Source organism: Dasypus novemcinctus, chromosome 27 (assembly GCF_030445035.2).
Source record: "Dasypus novemcinctus isolate mDasNov1 chromosome 27, mDasNov1.1.hap2, whole genome shotgun sequence".
Classification (NCBI taxonomy): Eukaryota; Metazoa; Chordata; class Mammalia; order Cingulata; family Dasypodidae; genus Dasypus; species Dasypus novemcinctus.
Window position 1 is genome coordinate 35,787,923 of NC_080699.1, and position 12,817 is coordinate 35,800,739.

Here is a 12,817-nt window from a genome sequence, read left to right on the forward strand (position 1 = left end):
AAAAACAAACACAACCCCCTGTGTGGTATTTGTCATAGCAGCTCTGGCAAACTAATATGCTATCTATTTCAAGTTTTGTTTCTTTTAAAATAATATAAAATAAGAAATAGCTTCCCTTAAAAAATAAATGAATCAATGAATGAATGAATAAAAACAAGCATGACGTCAGCTTTCTAGGCACTGGATAATGTTGCACCAAACAAAATATGCAATATTTTAAATATATAAAATTGCTAAAATATGCAAACTATTTCACAAGCATTCCAGTAATAATATGACAATAGATGTCCCAGTATCTTCATCATTTAACTATTTTTTTTCTCTGTCTAAAGCTTTCTTTCACAAATATGAGAATGTTCTCTCATGAATTACAAGTATTTAATACTAATACAGGGGTGTTAATAATCAGGCGGGTTAGGAGGAAATACAGCATTGTAAGATGTGGACTATAGTTAGTAGTAATATTCTGACAATGCTCTTTCATAGTTTGTAACAAATGTTTCACAACAATGTACGGTGTTGGTGGTGGGGAGATGTACGGGAGCCCTGTATGATGATAAGCATGTTTGTTTTGTAAGTTGACAACTTTTACTATACACTTACTGTTTATGTATGTTCATGTAGGAACGCTATACTTCAATAAAAAATTATTTTTATTTAATTTAGAAATGAAAAAAAAAGCTTTCTTTCATAACTAGACGGTCATTGCTTCTGCTGGATTTTTAAGAGCAAAACTGCACTGAAATAACTCATGGACCTAAAGAAGACACTTTAGCACCTTGCTATTCAATGTGGTCCACCCAGCTTCATCAACACCCTTTGGAAATGATTAGAAATGCAGATCCCGGGCTCCCCCTCAGCCCTCCTGAGTCAAAATGTGCAACTGTGCATCCTCCGAGGAATTCAAATGCATATTAGCGTTTGGGAATCTCTGCTCTAGCACAAAGGTGTATTCAGGACATGTCCTGAATGTTCGGTGTTTGTTAGGGATGGTGCAAGGAGAAGAGTGAAAGGGTGCTAGCGGGGTTGGGACATCCCATTGTCCATCCTGGAAGCGTGGGCTGAGGGTGAGATGGGCAGGTGCGCGCGATGGTACGGGGAGAGGCATTCCCAGGCCTGCAGGAGGGAAGGCAAGGTACAGCCTTGGCAGGCAGACGGAAGAAGCACCGAGCTGCTCAGGAACCCTAGGTACCCTTCCAAAGGCAGGGCTTTAGTAAGAGATTTGGGGCCTTTGAAGGCTTCTAGGGAGAGCAGTCACGTGATCAGATCTACAGTTTAGGAAGACTGTGGCTCTGGGGTGTGGTAGGAAAAACAGATGCCCTGGTGGGGGGAGAGTAAGACAGGGGCTAGGGACTCAGGGCAGGAGTGCTCTAAGCAGGGAATCAATCACTGGGGCTTTTTGGTCTCATTCTCAATCTCCTTTCTTCCCAGTCCCAAATTTGGAACAGGAGAGTGGAAGGTAAGAGTATCATTAATAGGGAAGAGATGAGAGACCCATTTCTAGGTTCCAGGGAGGCTAAGGAGGGTTACAGACATAAACATAAGCACACAAAGAGTAAAAACTCAGGATATTTTCCTGCTTTATAAAGGAGAGAAAAAAATTTGGGTGATTCAAGATTCTACACGCCCTTTAATCATTCTAAATATCAAGTATTAACATAAAGTACTACCTTTGTAGATATAAGATGTGTACAAGGTTAGATTAAATATCAAATGGACCCCAGAAAACCTCCTGGAATAGTTGTGGGGTTTTTTGGGTTTTTTTTTAATAAATCACTGATATCAGCCTTTCTCCCCCTGTATGACTGATTTCTCTCCAAATTCAAGTGTAGAAAAGTTTGGATAGGAGAGAGACACATTAATCAATTTTTACATTTTACATCTTACATTTACATCTGATTTGTTGTAAGAATGAACAAATAGCTGGACCAACAAAGAATAAGATAAAAGGAACCTATCATGTGCCAACAGCCTCAAGCATATCTTCAGATGTGCACCTACACAAGTACAATACACAAAGAAACAGTCATTTCTCACACTGATACACTTAGAATATTGGAAAGTCTCTTTTCTTTTTAAGTAAGAAAGATTCAGAGACAATGTAGTATTTCCTTGCTAGTGATAAACTAAGGATTACATTTAAAGTGAAATGAGCCAGCAGGTAGAGACAGCCCCCAAATGAAACTAGGGGTGGCTTGAAACGCTTACTTATCCAGTGGCTGTTCGGGAATTTAGCAAATTTTCTTTCTCCAAAATGATGTTTTGCTGTAAGTGCCCATATCTACCAAAAATGAATCCTGCATCACCATTTCAACTCTTCGCAGCCCCATTTATGTCATGGCCACTGGCAGTCTGATTGAAGAAGAAAAGAGGACAACTTGTCCCTTGGGGGTCCAGGACCCATTCCTGCACAAGGCTGTATGTGAACAGGAAGATTTAATAAAATTACAAATACTGAAATATGCAGTGTCTCCTGAGAGCAAAGCACCTAGTCTTCAAGCAGCACACTAGACAACTTCTCCAACATTTCTGAAAAGAGAAATACCAACTCCACCAACCTCAACCATATTCCCATCCAAGATTTGTTTAAGTCTGATTCAACAATACACTCTTGTATTCTTGCCTCACTATTTGGTGAAATAAAGTTAATTTACCATATTAGGGAAGTCCAACAAGAGAAAGAAACACTCAAAATATATAAACACAATTGTTAAGAAGGTTAGTAGGCAAAACTTTTTCCTAATGTAAGTGTATAGTCCTATCCTTCAAAATGTTCCTATAAAGTAATATCCTAGCTCTATTTTCTCTCCCACTTTTGGTGTCGGGTTTTTTTTCACATTTCATAATTTAAGTAAACCTTTCACTGTGTTGTTTCCAACCAAAAGAATATTACATTAATTCTGGGCTAGAGATGACTTCCACACGCTTCTAAGTGTTGACTACAACATTATATCCGAGTGTGCGTGATATAAATAATTTACATGATCTTTCTCCCCTATTTTGAGGCTCTCTCCCTCCCTTCCTAAAAACAAAAAAAAAAATGAAGGCAGTTATCGAAGGATATGTTTATGGAATTATGACTGGTGACAATTATATTACCTTCAACCCAGTTTATGTATAAAACAAGGTGACGGTTATTTGTCTACGATAGCCACTGGGACCTGACTTACAAATAATTTAGGAAAATGGCTTTCATTTTCTTTTTTTCCCCAATGACCATGTACTTGATGTGCCAATAAAACGAACTGCTACGAATTGCAAAATAACACAAAAGATTCTACAATTAAAAAAAAAAGAATGGACTACTATTGTACACAACAACACAGAGCAATCCAAGAAACCAGATGCAAGACACTACAAAAATCCACTTTTATAAAGTTCAAGAACAGGGAAATCCAGTCTAAGGAGAGACCAGCCAGAACCATGGTTGCCTGCAAGACAAGGGAGGACGTGGGAGGGTCACTGCTGGAAGGGACACCTGGTAGCCTTCGAAGGTGGAGGAAATTGTTTCAAGTCTTGATCTGGGTAAAGGTGATCAGAGTTTCGTGCAGAGATAAAAATCCCTCTATCTGTTCATTTAGGATACTATGTGTATTATGCTTATTATGTATATGTATATTACACCTCAACTGGGAAAAAAATCAAATACTGTTGTCAAGTGCCTTTTAAGTCTCAACTGCAAATTAAGAAAACTGTAGCAGTTACATGTGCCCACACTGTTACTAACTTCCAAGAATGCCTCATTATTTAGTACTTCAAAGAAATCACTTCTAGGATCAAAGTAACACACTAACATGTGCAGCCGGGGTTAATAAAAATAACAAAAGCAGCTAGCATTTATGAAGGGTTTCCTATATACCAATGCTTTTACTTTCGCTATCTGATTTAATCCCTACTACAGTGGTAAGAGATACTATTGTCCTTATCTCCACTTTACAGATGAGGAACCCAAAGCTTAGGTCAAAATCACTGTCCAAGGTCACATACAAAGAGGTAAGCTGGTGCCTGAAAATTAGATAAAAAGCCAGCTTCATGCCAACTTAATTCTGTGTATGAAGGTAATATAAAAATAAAATCAACCACGCAGTTCCAAGCAACAAAACCTAAGCAGCATACCTAACCTAAGTTCAATAAAACAATCAGTATGTTGTTATTTTCTCTCAAGTTAGCTGGATCAAGCTGCTTAACAATTTCTTAGTTCTATCATGAAAAGGCACAGCACTGACTCTTAAGAAATGAAGCCCCTACTCACGTTCCAACCCGTATGTAGAACAAAATGTTCTTTGGGGGAGTTTTTATTATCTCTGGGCATCAAAATACAGCACACAGCAAAGGAACCGAATAACTGGGAACCAAGAGGCACAATGCTAACGTTAGTGTTTGCGCCAGTCCATTCAAGAGTCCTCTCATACTGGTAGGAGGTCTGCTCAGGGTTAAGGTGGGAAAAAAATTAAAGAGCCTCAAAAAGACTTCTTTATTTTTTAAACACTGTATTGTGAGAACTTGGGGGCAGCACTACATGGGAGCAGGATGGAAAGAACTGTGCACTATACACGACATGAATTTAGTCAAGAACAAAACATAACAAATTAACCATCAAGCATGCCACTGCACTCTGCATTAGTTGAAAACTTCAAGCACTGGAATTCACACTCACTTTTAACTATGCCCAGAAAAAGAAAATCAATAACTACACCATCCAAGATTTAGAAATGGTCTTCCTTGAAGAACAGACAAGAAACTGGGTTAATACTCTGAAAAATGTCTGTATCCAAAAATTACTTGGGGTGGGATGGGTGGAAGTGGGGAGGGGAGACGACACACCAATGTTTCTCAGAAATTTTGCTCCAAAGATTTTACAGAATATTTTTGGTAGACAGATTTTCATTTACTTGCGGCTGCTGGCAAGTCTGCAAAGCAATGCCTTAAAAAGACTAGCACTCCGATAGAATTCTTAAAACGACAACAGAAAAGAGAGACCCTAAAAGAATTTAAATTCTGTAATAATAATGTAATAAAAAACACCAGAAAATCATATAAAAACAAAATGGTAAACTGAAATATGCCTGTTCAAACCAGCATTTCATCTCTGCAAAACAATCTGCCTCCCAGAAAAGTCTGATTTTGCCCTCAGTTTAAAATGTCATTAAAACACTACATCAACCTTCACAGGCAAGACCCAACTGTAACTTTACATATTTATCAAAAGATCATTCAAAGAAAAAAAAAAACTTACCAAGTCTGCAACGTGTATATGCTTGTGCTTCGGAGGGAGAGCAGAGCAGAGCAGTGACTTTCTGTACTTAACAGTGGAGTTCACTCCGGTGCTAAAAACACAGGAGCACAGCTCTGCCTGTAACACAGCCCTGCCTAGCAGTCAGCCTTGGGGCTGGGCTTTTCTCTTACAAGATAAGCTGTTAAGTCATGCCTTGATTTTAGATCTGCTAACATATGGAGTCTTCTAAGGCAGCCTTCTCTCCGCCCCCCTCCCAGCTCCACTCGGCTCCACTCCCTCTCCACACACACACATACACACATACAAAAAAGGCACTGCAGGGCAGAAATTCCTCAGGTGCTCGCTAATGGAATTCCCAGGGTCTCCGAGCCGCTTCGGGGATCAAGAGATCTCGTAGCCCCCGCTGGGGTAAGGAGCAGCGAGTCTGTTCCATTTAATCAAATACAGAATGAATTTTCAGCTCTATTCACTAGCTTGTCTCCAGGGCTCTCAAAAGGCACCAGGCAGCTAGAATCACACACATGTGGCTCTTTTAGGCCAGTATAATTAGTTTGATTTTAAAAAGCCACATTAATAATATCACCTCAGGACCATTATTCAGGGGACAGATGACAATGATACTGTATGTTTTAAGCCTGACAATGGGGGAAAGAGCACAAACAATGAGGGAAAACGTGAAGGATTAAAAAAAAAAGTCTTTCGTTTCATTGTAATCCAATATCTTCAAAGTGGCACTAAGTATATTCCATATACCACTTCTCGTAAAAACTGAAAAGAAACAAGTAAAAGCCCTCTTTCTCATTCTCTTGAAAGTGGATGAATGCCAAAGCACAAAAATTTATCAAACGGAATGTTTACATACATGAAAATTTCAATAAAAGCAATAAAACCTTTAATTCAATCCAAGTTAAACTATCTTGAAAAAGCACCAAGCAAAAAACAGTCAAAGCAAGTCCTGCAAAGCAACCTGACTCCAAATTCCCTTTCTAAGCCAATTAGTTAGTATTAAGATAATTTCCCTAAAGAGGACTACCTCGCAGGCAACTCCTGTGCACTCTCCATGCGAGGTTTATCCGTACCTCTACAGTACAAACGCTAATAACCAGGTGAGAGCTAACGTAACTACATGTTACAATAACCTTGGCAATTAGTTAATTCTTTTTATGTCCCAGCCTGCTATTGATGAATTTCTGAAATCATTTCCCTAGCATTTCACTTAGAAACAATCTCCATGTCGTCAGTGTAAACGTTTAGCAAACAAACACGCACATTTCTAGAGCGGTAAAATTTTACTTCAACTTCCATTCTGACTAAATAAATAAATAAATGAAATCATCTGGAAAGTCATGAAAACATATGGGCAGAGGGAAAAAACATGAGGAGAGCACAAGTTCCAGGCAACAAATTTTACCTGAGCTCTACAGAGCAAAGCCTACTGCCTTCCTTCTACACACTTAGTGGATGGGGGGGAGGGAGGAGGTCCCATCTTAAAGTGAACTTAATTCCTTTCATGCAAAGTCAAACCACCTGCAAGGAAGGCAAAAGATTGATTTAGAAGCCAACCTACACAAGCTAGATGAGTATGCTCCACGTCCTGAGGGCTCTTTGTACTTTGCGGCTTGAGAGTCAAAGCTGTTTAAATACTTTCCACAGAAGAGAAGGTTGATGAGAACCATAGCAATCAATCAAAGCATCCCAAGTGAGTTACTACACAAACAATAGCATAGTACCTCTAGTAACTGATTTCCCTGGTTGACTATTCAAACAAAGCCAGATTTCCCAAAGACTATATCCGAGCTTTTGCATTCAAGTTAAACAATATACATTTATGGGGCTTTTTGACATAGAAATAGAAATGTTTCTGCTCTACACACTGCCAAACACATACCCAGGGCACGTCGTTACAAAATGAAATAGGTTTTCTCCATCCTTCTCATAAAACGTAAAGTCTGAGGCAGGTCCCTTCCGCATATGCCTAACAGAACCTGCAGCATTGGGTGCCTCTGGGTTCCTAAGAACGCTTTCTAGTTAAGCACTCATTTAAAATTCCCAGAAATTTTCCGAAGGTTTGCATCGTGTCCTAAAAGTTGATCTACCTCCCCACTTTTCCGGCTAAAAAGAGATGACAAAGAAGAAGGGCTATAACATGTAACAGAACGTTTAGAATTATACTGGGCACAAGCCCTGTTGCTTTCCTCGCCCCCTCCCCACCTCCTCGCACAGACACTGTGCATTCAGTGCGCCACGAGTGGGCTGGGGGCCTGAGGGTTACGGTACCAGGGAAGGCTGGCACCCTTACTGGCCACTGGCCTGGGAATAAATCTCAGGTCACCTTGTGACCCAACCTCCTGTGTTCCAGGGTGTCTGACTGAGGGCACAAGGGCGGGCTCGCCGCGCACGAGGTTCCCCGCGTTCTAGATCCCAGCTGGGAAAGCAGCCTGCCCCGAAAGCACCTGCCACCCTCCGCATCCGGCCGAGGAAAGGCAGGCTGCCGGCCGAGCAGCGCCCTCCCCGGGGCCTGCCACCTGATTTGGTGGGGTGAGGGAGAACAATGACGGGAAGGGCGAGCGGGTCCGTCTACCCGCCCCCCACGCCCACCCCTTGATTTATTACTGAAATTCCGAGGTGGGGAGAGAAAGCAACAAAGGTCCTGAAGCTTGCAGGCTGAAATAAATGGCGAGCTGTAATGCATTTAGCAAATGATAATGCAAACCACAGAGAGCTTTACAGCGGAGAAGGGAAAATACGCTCCCTGGGGCTGGGAAGTCGCGGAGCGTGTGAAGACAGAGAAAGATACATTGTGCAGGGAATTTCTCCGGCTTCTCCCTCCACATAAATCACTGTCTCTCGCAGGCGCGCGGCGGGGATGGAGACGGGGCGAGGCGAGGGCCCCGGCTCCGCTGGGAGAGCGCGCGGGCGCCCCCGCTCCCCGCCACGCCGCGCTCACCTGCCCGGGCGGCGCACGGCCCCGCGCGCACCCGGCCCCGCGCGCACCCCGCCCGCCGCCCCGGGCCTCCCCGCGCCCGCGCGAGCCGCGTGGCCCCGCACCGCTCGGCCGCCCCGCGCACCTCTCGGCGCGGCCGGCTCAGCCCCCAGACCTCCTGCGCGGCAGCCGGCTCCGAGGGCCGCCCCCAGGACATCCCCCGCGCGCGGGCGGCGGCGGCGATCCGGACGGGCCCCTCCATGCACCGGGCCCGGCAGCGGGAGGGCGCGGCGCCTCTCGCCGGGGCGGGGCCGCGGGGCGGGCGGTGGGCGGCGGGCTCCGGGCTCCGAGCGCCGCGCGCGCGAGCGGGGCCCCGGGGCGCGGGGGGCGGGGGCGGGGCCGGCGGCGCGCGCCCCCGCGGCCGCGCTCCTCCCCGCCGAGGCGCGCGGGCGCGTCCCCGGGCGGGCGCCCAGCCCGCGCGGCGCACGCGAGGAGCGGTGCGGAGGGTGCGCGCGCAGCCTGCCAGATCGGCGCCGGGGGCTGGGCCGTACCATCTGCTTGAGGCGGGGGACGCGCTGCTCAGGACCCTCCCAGGCACCTCCCCGCTTGCCCGACCAGAAGGCCGCCCCAAGCGGGTAAGGGAGACTGTGTCTTTTGGTCTAGCCTAGATGACCATGAGTTGTCCGAGCAGTTCACGGAGATGCCCGTCATGCCTGCATTCACTCTTACCTTCCCCGGACAGATGGCATTTCTGGCCTGTCCACAAATGGGCTGCCCTTTCCCCTTCGGCCACGCCCCTAATTCCTCTACCTTATTTCTCTTCGGGATCGGCTAGTCCATCACTTCTCTGGGACCTTCCCCAGGGATTGTCCTATGGCTACCGCTTCCGACCGCTTAAAGTTCCTTAGCCTTTTCACTACTTGTAATGTTTAGTTTTTTTAGGCCGCCTCAGCTATTTCTCCCCCTCACCCATCCCTGCACTCCGCACACACACAGCAGGTAACATGACTTTTAAATGCGGAGAGACTGTGTCGCCTGGTGGCCTTTGGCCCAGAGTCTTCCCACGTTGGCCGTTGGACCTGCCCCAAGTTATTTGATCTCACTGAACCTAGGTTATTCAAACAGAAAAAGGAAAAAATAATTTCTACTTTAAAAGGTGGTTGTGAAGTATAAATATGATAATTTGGCATTCAGTGCCTGTAACTTCCATGTTACTACTATTATTAACTGCTAGCTCATTTTTTATACTATCATCATTACTTACTATTAGTTTAATTACAAAAGGAGCCCTAATGGTACTTCAAGTTCAAAGATACTCAGTATTAAACTTAACGAGAAATATGCCAGTCTCCCTTACCTTCTTACTTGAATTTCGCAGAAATGCCTTGAAAATATGGTATTGTTTAAACAAATTTGGACTTCTTCAGCTAGATGCAGGGACTTTGTGAAAAAACATTAGGTCCTAAGAAAGTCAGGAGAACTCCAGCTCTAGTTTGTTCTCAATTCGGTTTTTTACTTATTCAAACCAAGAATCTGCATATTAACCTTTAACAAGGAGTAGTAAATGGCATATCATTCAGCAAATGAGATCTACATAGTTTAAAGGAGGGTTTTGTGGGGATGGAATGGACGTCTTGCAGGTTTCTCGTGTCACTATCAGAATCCTAGTCCTCCCCTATGACAGCAGCTTCTTTACTGAGACTGGAGTCCTATCTTGGGGACTGTATTAGTTTCCCAGCCGCTAAAATAAATACAGTATATGGGCTGGCTTAACAACAGGAATGAACCGGCTCGTGGTTTCAGAGGCTAGAAGGCTTGCGTCCTCCCAGCATTGGAATGTTCCAGCTGGCCGGCAATCTTTGGGGTTCCTTGGCTTTGTACAGGGCAATATACATGGCAATGTCGTCTCCTTTCCCTTCTGGGTTCCACTGACTTCCAGCTTCTGGCTGCTCCCTGTGGCTTCTTTTTCCATGTCTCCTCTGGACATCAGCCGCCTTGGACCAAGGCCCACCCTCATTCAGTTTTGGGCACACTTCGGTAAGGTCTTCATGATTCAGTCCCCAACAGAGCCCGATTAACTCTGCACACCACCAGATCTCACAGTGCCACTTAAGTATTATCGTGTCTACTGTTGCTTACAATCAGACTTGAAGTAGAAATAATCACAGCGTGTGTTGGCTCTGATTACTTCATTTGTGGCAAAATCATTTCAGATGCAAAATAGTTTCTCATTCATGAATCATTCATTCACTTCTTCAGCATTTACTTTAAAAGTGTGCTCTATGCTATGCCCAGGCTAGGCATCAGGGTACGTAAAGAAATGCAACACATCAAGGAACTCACAATCTAATCGTGATAGAGTCATAAGTGAGTAAGTACAAGGAGGCACGTTAAGGGCAACGAACAGGGAGCTGTGGGTACACAACAGCAGTGTTGCTAACCCTGTTTGGAGTTTGGGGGTGGGGTTGTCAAGAAAGGTTTCCCAAAAGAAGTGATTGGTGAAAGAAGGGTGGGTGGAGCTGGCCAGGTAAGTATGAAGGTGTGGAAGGACTGTTTAGGCAGAAGGGACATAATGAACAACAGAATAAGGACAAGAAACGACAAAGTAGTTCGAAAGCACTGCCACGTCTCCCTTGTAGCTAGCATGTAAGGGACCACAGAGGGTTGGATAAGCGAAGGCACTGCAGAAAGAATCTGAGGCCAGGTCACAGAGAGCCTTGTAGGCATGCTAAGAAATTAGAGCATAGCCTGTAGGCTGCGGGGAGTCAGTGCAGTGGGGTTTTCAGTGGGGGTGCAGTGTGGTCAGATTTGTGTTTTAGAAAGCTCACCTAGCAGCAGTGATGAGGATTAGATTTGGGGAAGCCAAGGCGGAGGTCAAAGAATTTGGAAGCTTCTGAAGCAGTCCAAGCAATCCAGTTCAATAGAGAGACGGAACTAGGACAGCAGTAAAAAGGTCAGAAAAGAGGAGGAAAATTCCAGAATCAAGAGAAAATTTTGGCAGGACTTGGAAATGGATTGGATGTGGAAGGTAAGGAAATGACAGCAACCTTCTGGCTTGAGTGGGTAGTTGTTTTCATCTGCTAAAGGCTGCCAAGGCAGTACACCAGAAATGGGTTGGCTTTCACAATGGGAATTTATGAGGTTGCAAGCTTACAGTAAAGGCCTTGAAAATGTCGAAATCAAGGCATCAGGCTCCTCCGGGTCTTGTCAGTTTCAGCTTCCTCATCTCGGGGACTTCCCCGCTCAGCTTCTCTGAGAAGCCTGTTCCAGCCTCTGGCTCTGGGACCCCCTCTCAGCCTCTGGGGGTTCTGTCTGACCTCCTGTGTGTCGCTATCATCTTCTTTTTCCCAGGTTCAGTCGATTTCAGCCTCTGGCTTCCAGGACCTTCTCTCAGCTTCCCGGGGGGAGGGGAGTCACTATGCCCCTGAGGCCTCCTCTCTGAGTAGTCATCGGTTTATGAAGGACTCCAGTAAGAGGATTAAGACCCACCCTGGGTTATGCCCTCCTGAAGTGATCTAATCAAAAAAAAGTTCTCTTAACTGTAACTAATGAAAAGGTCCCACCTACAATAGGTGTCCACACAGAGGAATGAACTAGCTTTAGGACATGATTTTCTGGCATCCACAAAAGACTCACACTATCATAGTAGTGTTCACTCCCCTTCATCCCATGGGCCCTGGGAAGTGCATAATGCCCCGCAGGAGATACAGGCTTTCGGGGAACAATCATGTGTTCCATTTTGAACATTTTGAATTTGAGGTATTCATGGGACCTCCACATACAGGTGTCTTTTGGGTGGACATGTCCAAGCTGGAGATAGAGATTTGAAAGTCATCAGTTTCAAGTAGTATTTGATTCCATGGACATTGAGAAGATCCCTGAGGAAAAATATATAACTCTAGAAAGTTGTGACCAAAGATGGGTCTTTGTAAAACACCAGTAAACTCAAAGCCTCAATTATCCTGTCGAATTTGGAGGGAAAGTTGTTCACTAAATTCAAGGTGTGGAAATTGAAAAGGTTGCTTGAGGAAGTACTTGAGGTATGGAATAGTCATTGTACAAAATGAGAGTTGAACATGACCAAGAATAAACAAAAAGATTGATGAATGGCGCTGAGGAACTGTCTGAGCTGAAGACCATGAATTTGTAGTGATGGATTCTGCATGACTGTGTGATTTTCTCCATCAAAATCAAACCACTTGGAAAGCAGTTTGGCAGTTCTTCAAAAAGTTAACCATAGAATTACCATATGACCCAGCAATTCCACCCCTAAGTATGTATCCAAAAGAACTGAAAGCAGGAACTCTGACAGATACCCGTATACCAATACTCACAGCAGCATTTTTCATAACAGCTAAAAAGTGCAAACAGCCCAAGCGTCCATCAACTGATGAACAGATAAACAAAATGTGGTATATGCATACATCAGAATATTACTCAGCCAAAAAAGGAATGAAGTGCTGATAAAGGTTATGGATGAACCTTGAACACATTAGACTAAGTGAAATAAGCCAGACACAAAAGGGCAAATATTGTATGATTCCAACTATATGAAATACCTAGAATAAGCAAATTTGTAGAGACTGAAAGTAGATTAGAGGTTACCAGGGCTTGGGGGTGGGGGACAGGGAGGAAGGAAATGGAGATTTATTGCTTAA

General features: G+C 44.4%; 1 protein-coding gene across 3 annotated transcripts in view; it reads right to left on the reverse strand.

Moving 5' to 3' along the window:
- The window catches only part of CDON (cell adhesion associated, oncogene regulated), a 110,012-nt gene extending 101,554 nt beyond the window's left edge, over positions 1–8,458 (reverse strand). Inside the window, exon 1 of one of the 3 annotated variants that reach the window (XM_004469246.5) lies at positions 8,305–8,458. The gene's annotated coding sequence lies outside the window, so the exon portion shown is untranslated. Of the gene's footprint in view, positions 1–5,236; positions 5,687–8,304 lie in introns of those variants that run through there. The other 2 variants (XM_012529318.4, XM_023591952.3) reach the window with 2 other exon arrangements.
- Positions 8,459–12,817: the final 4,359 nt, after the last annotated feature.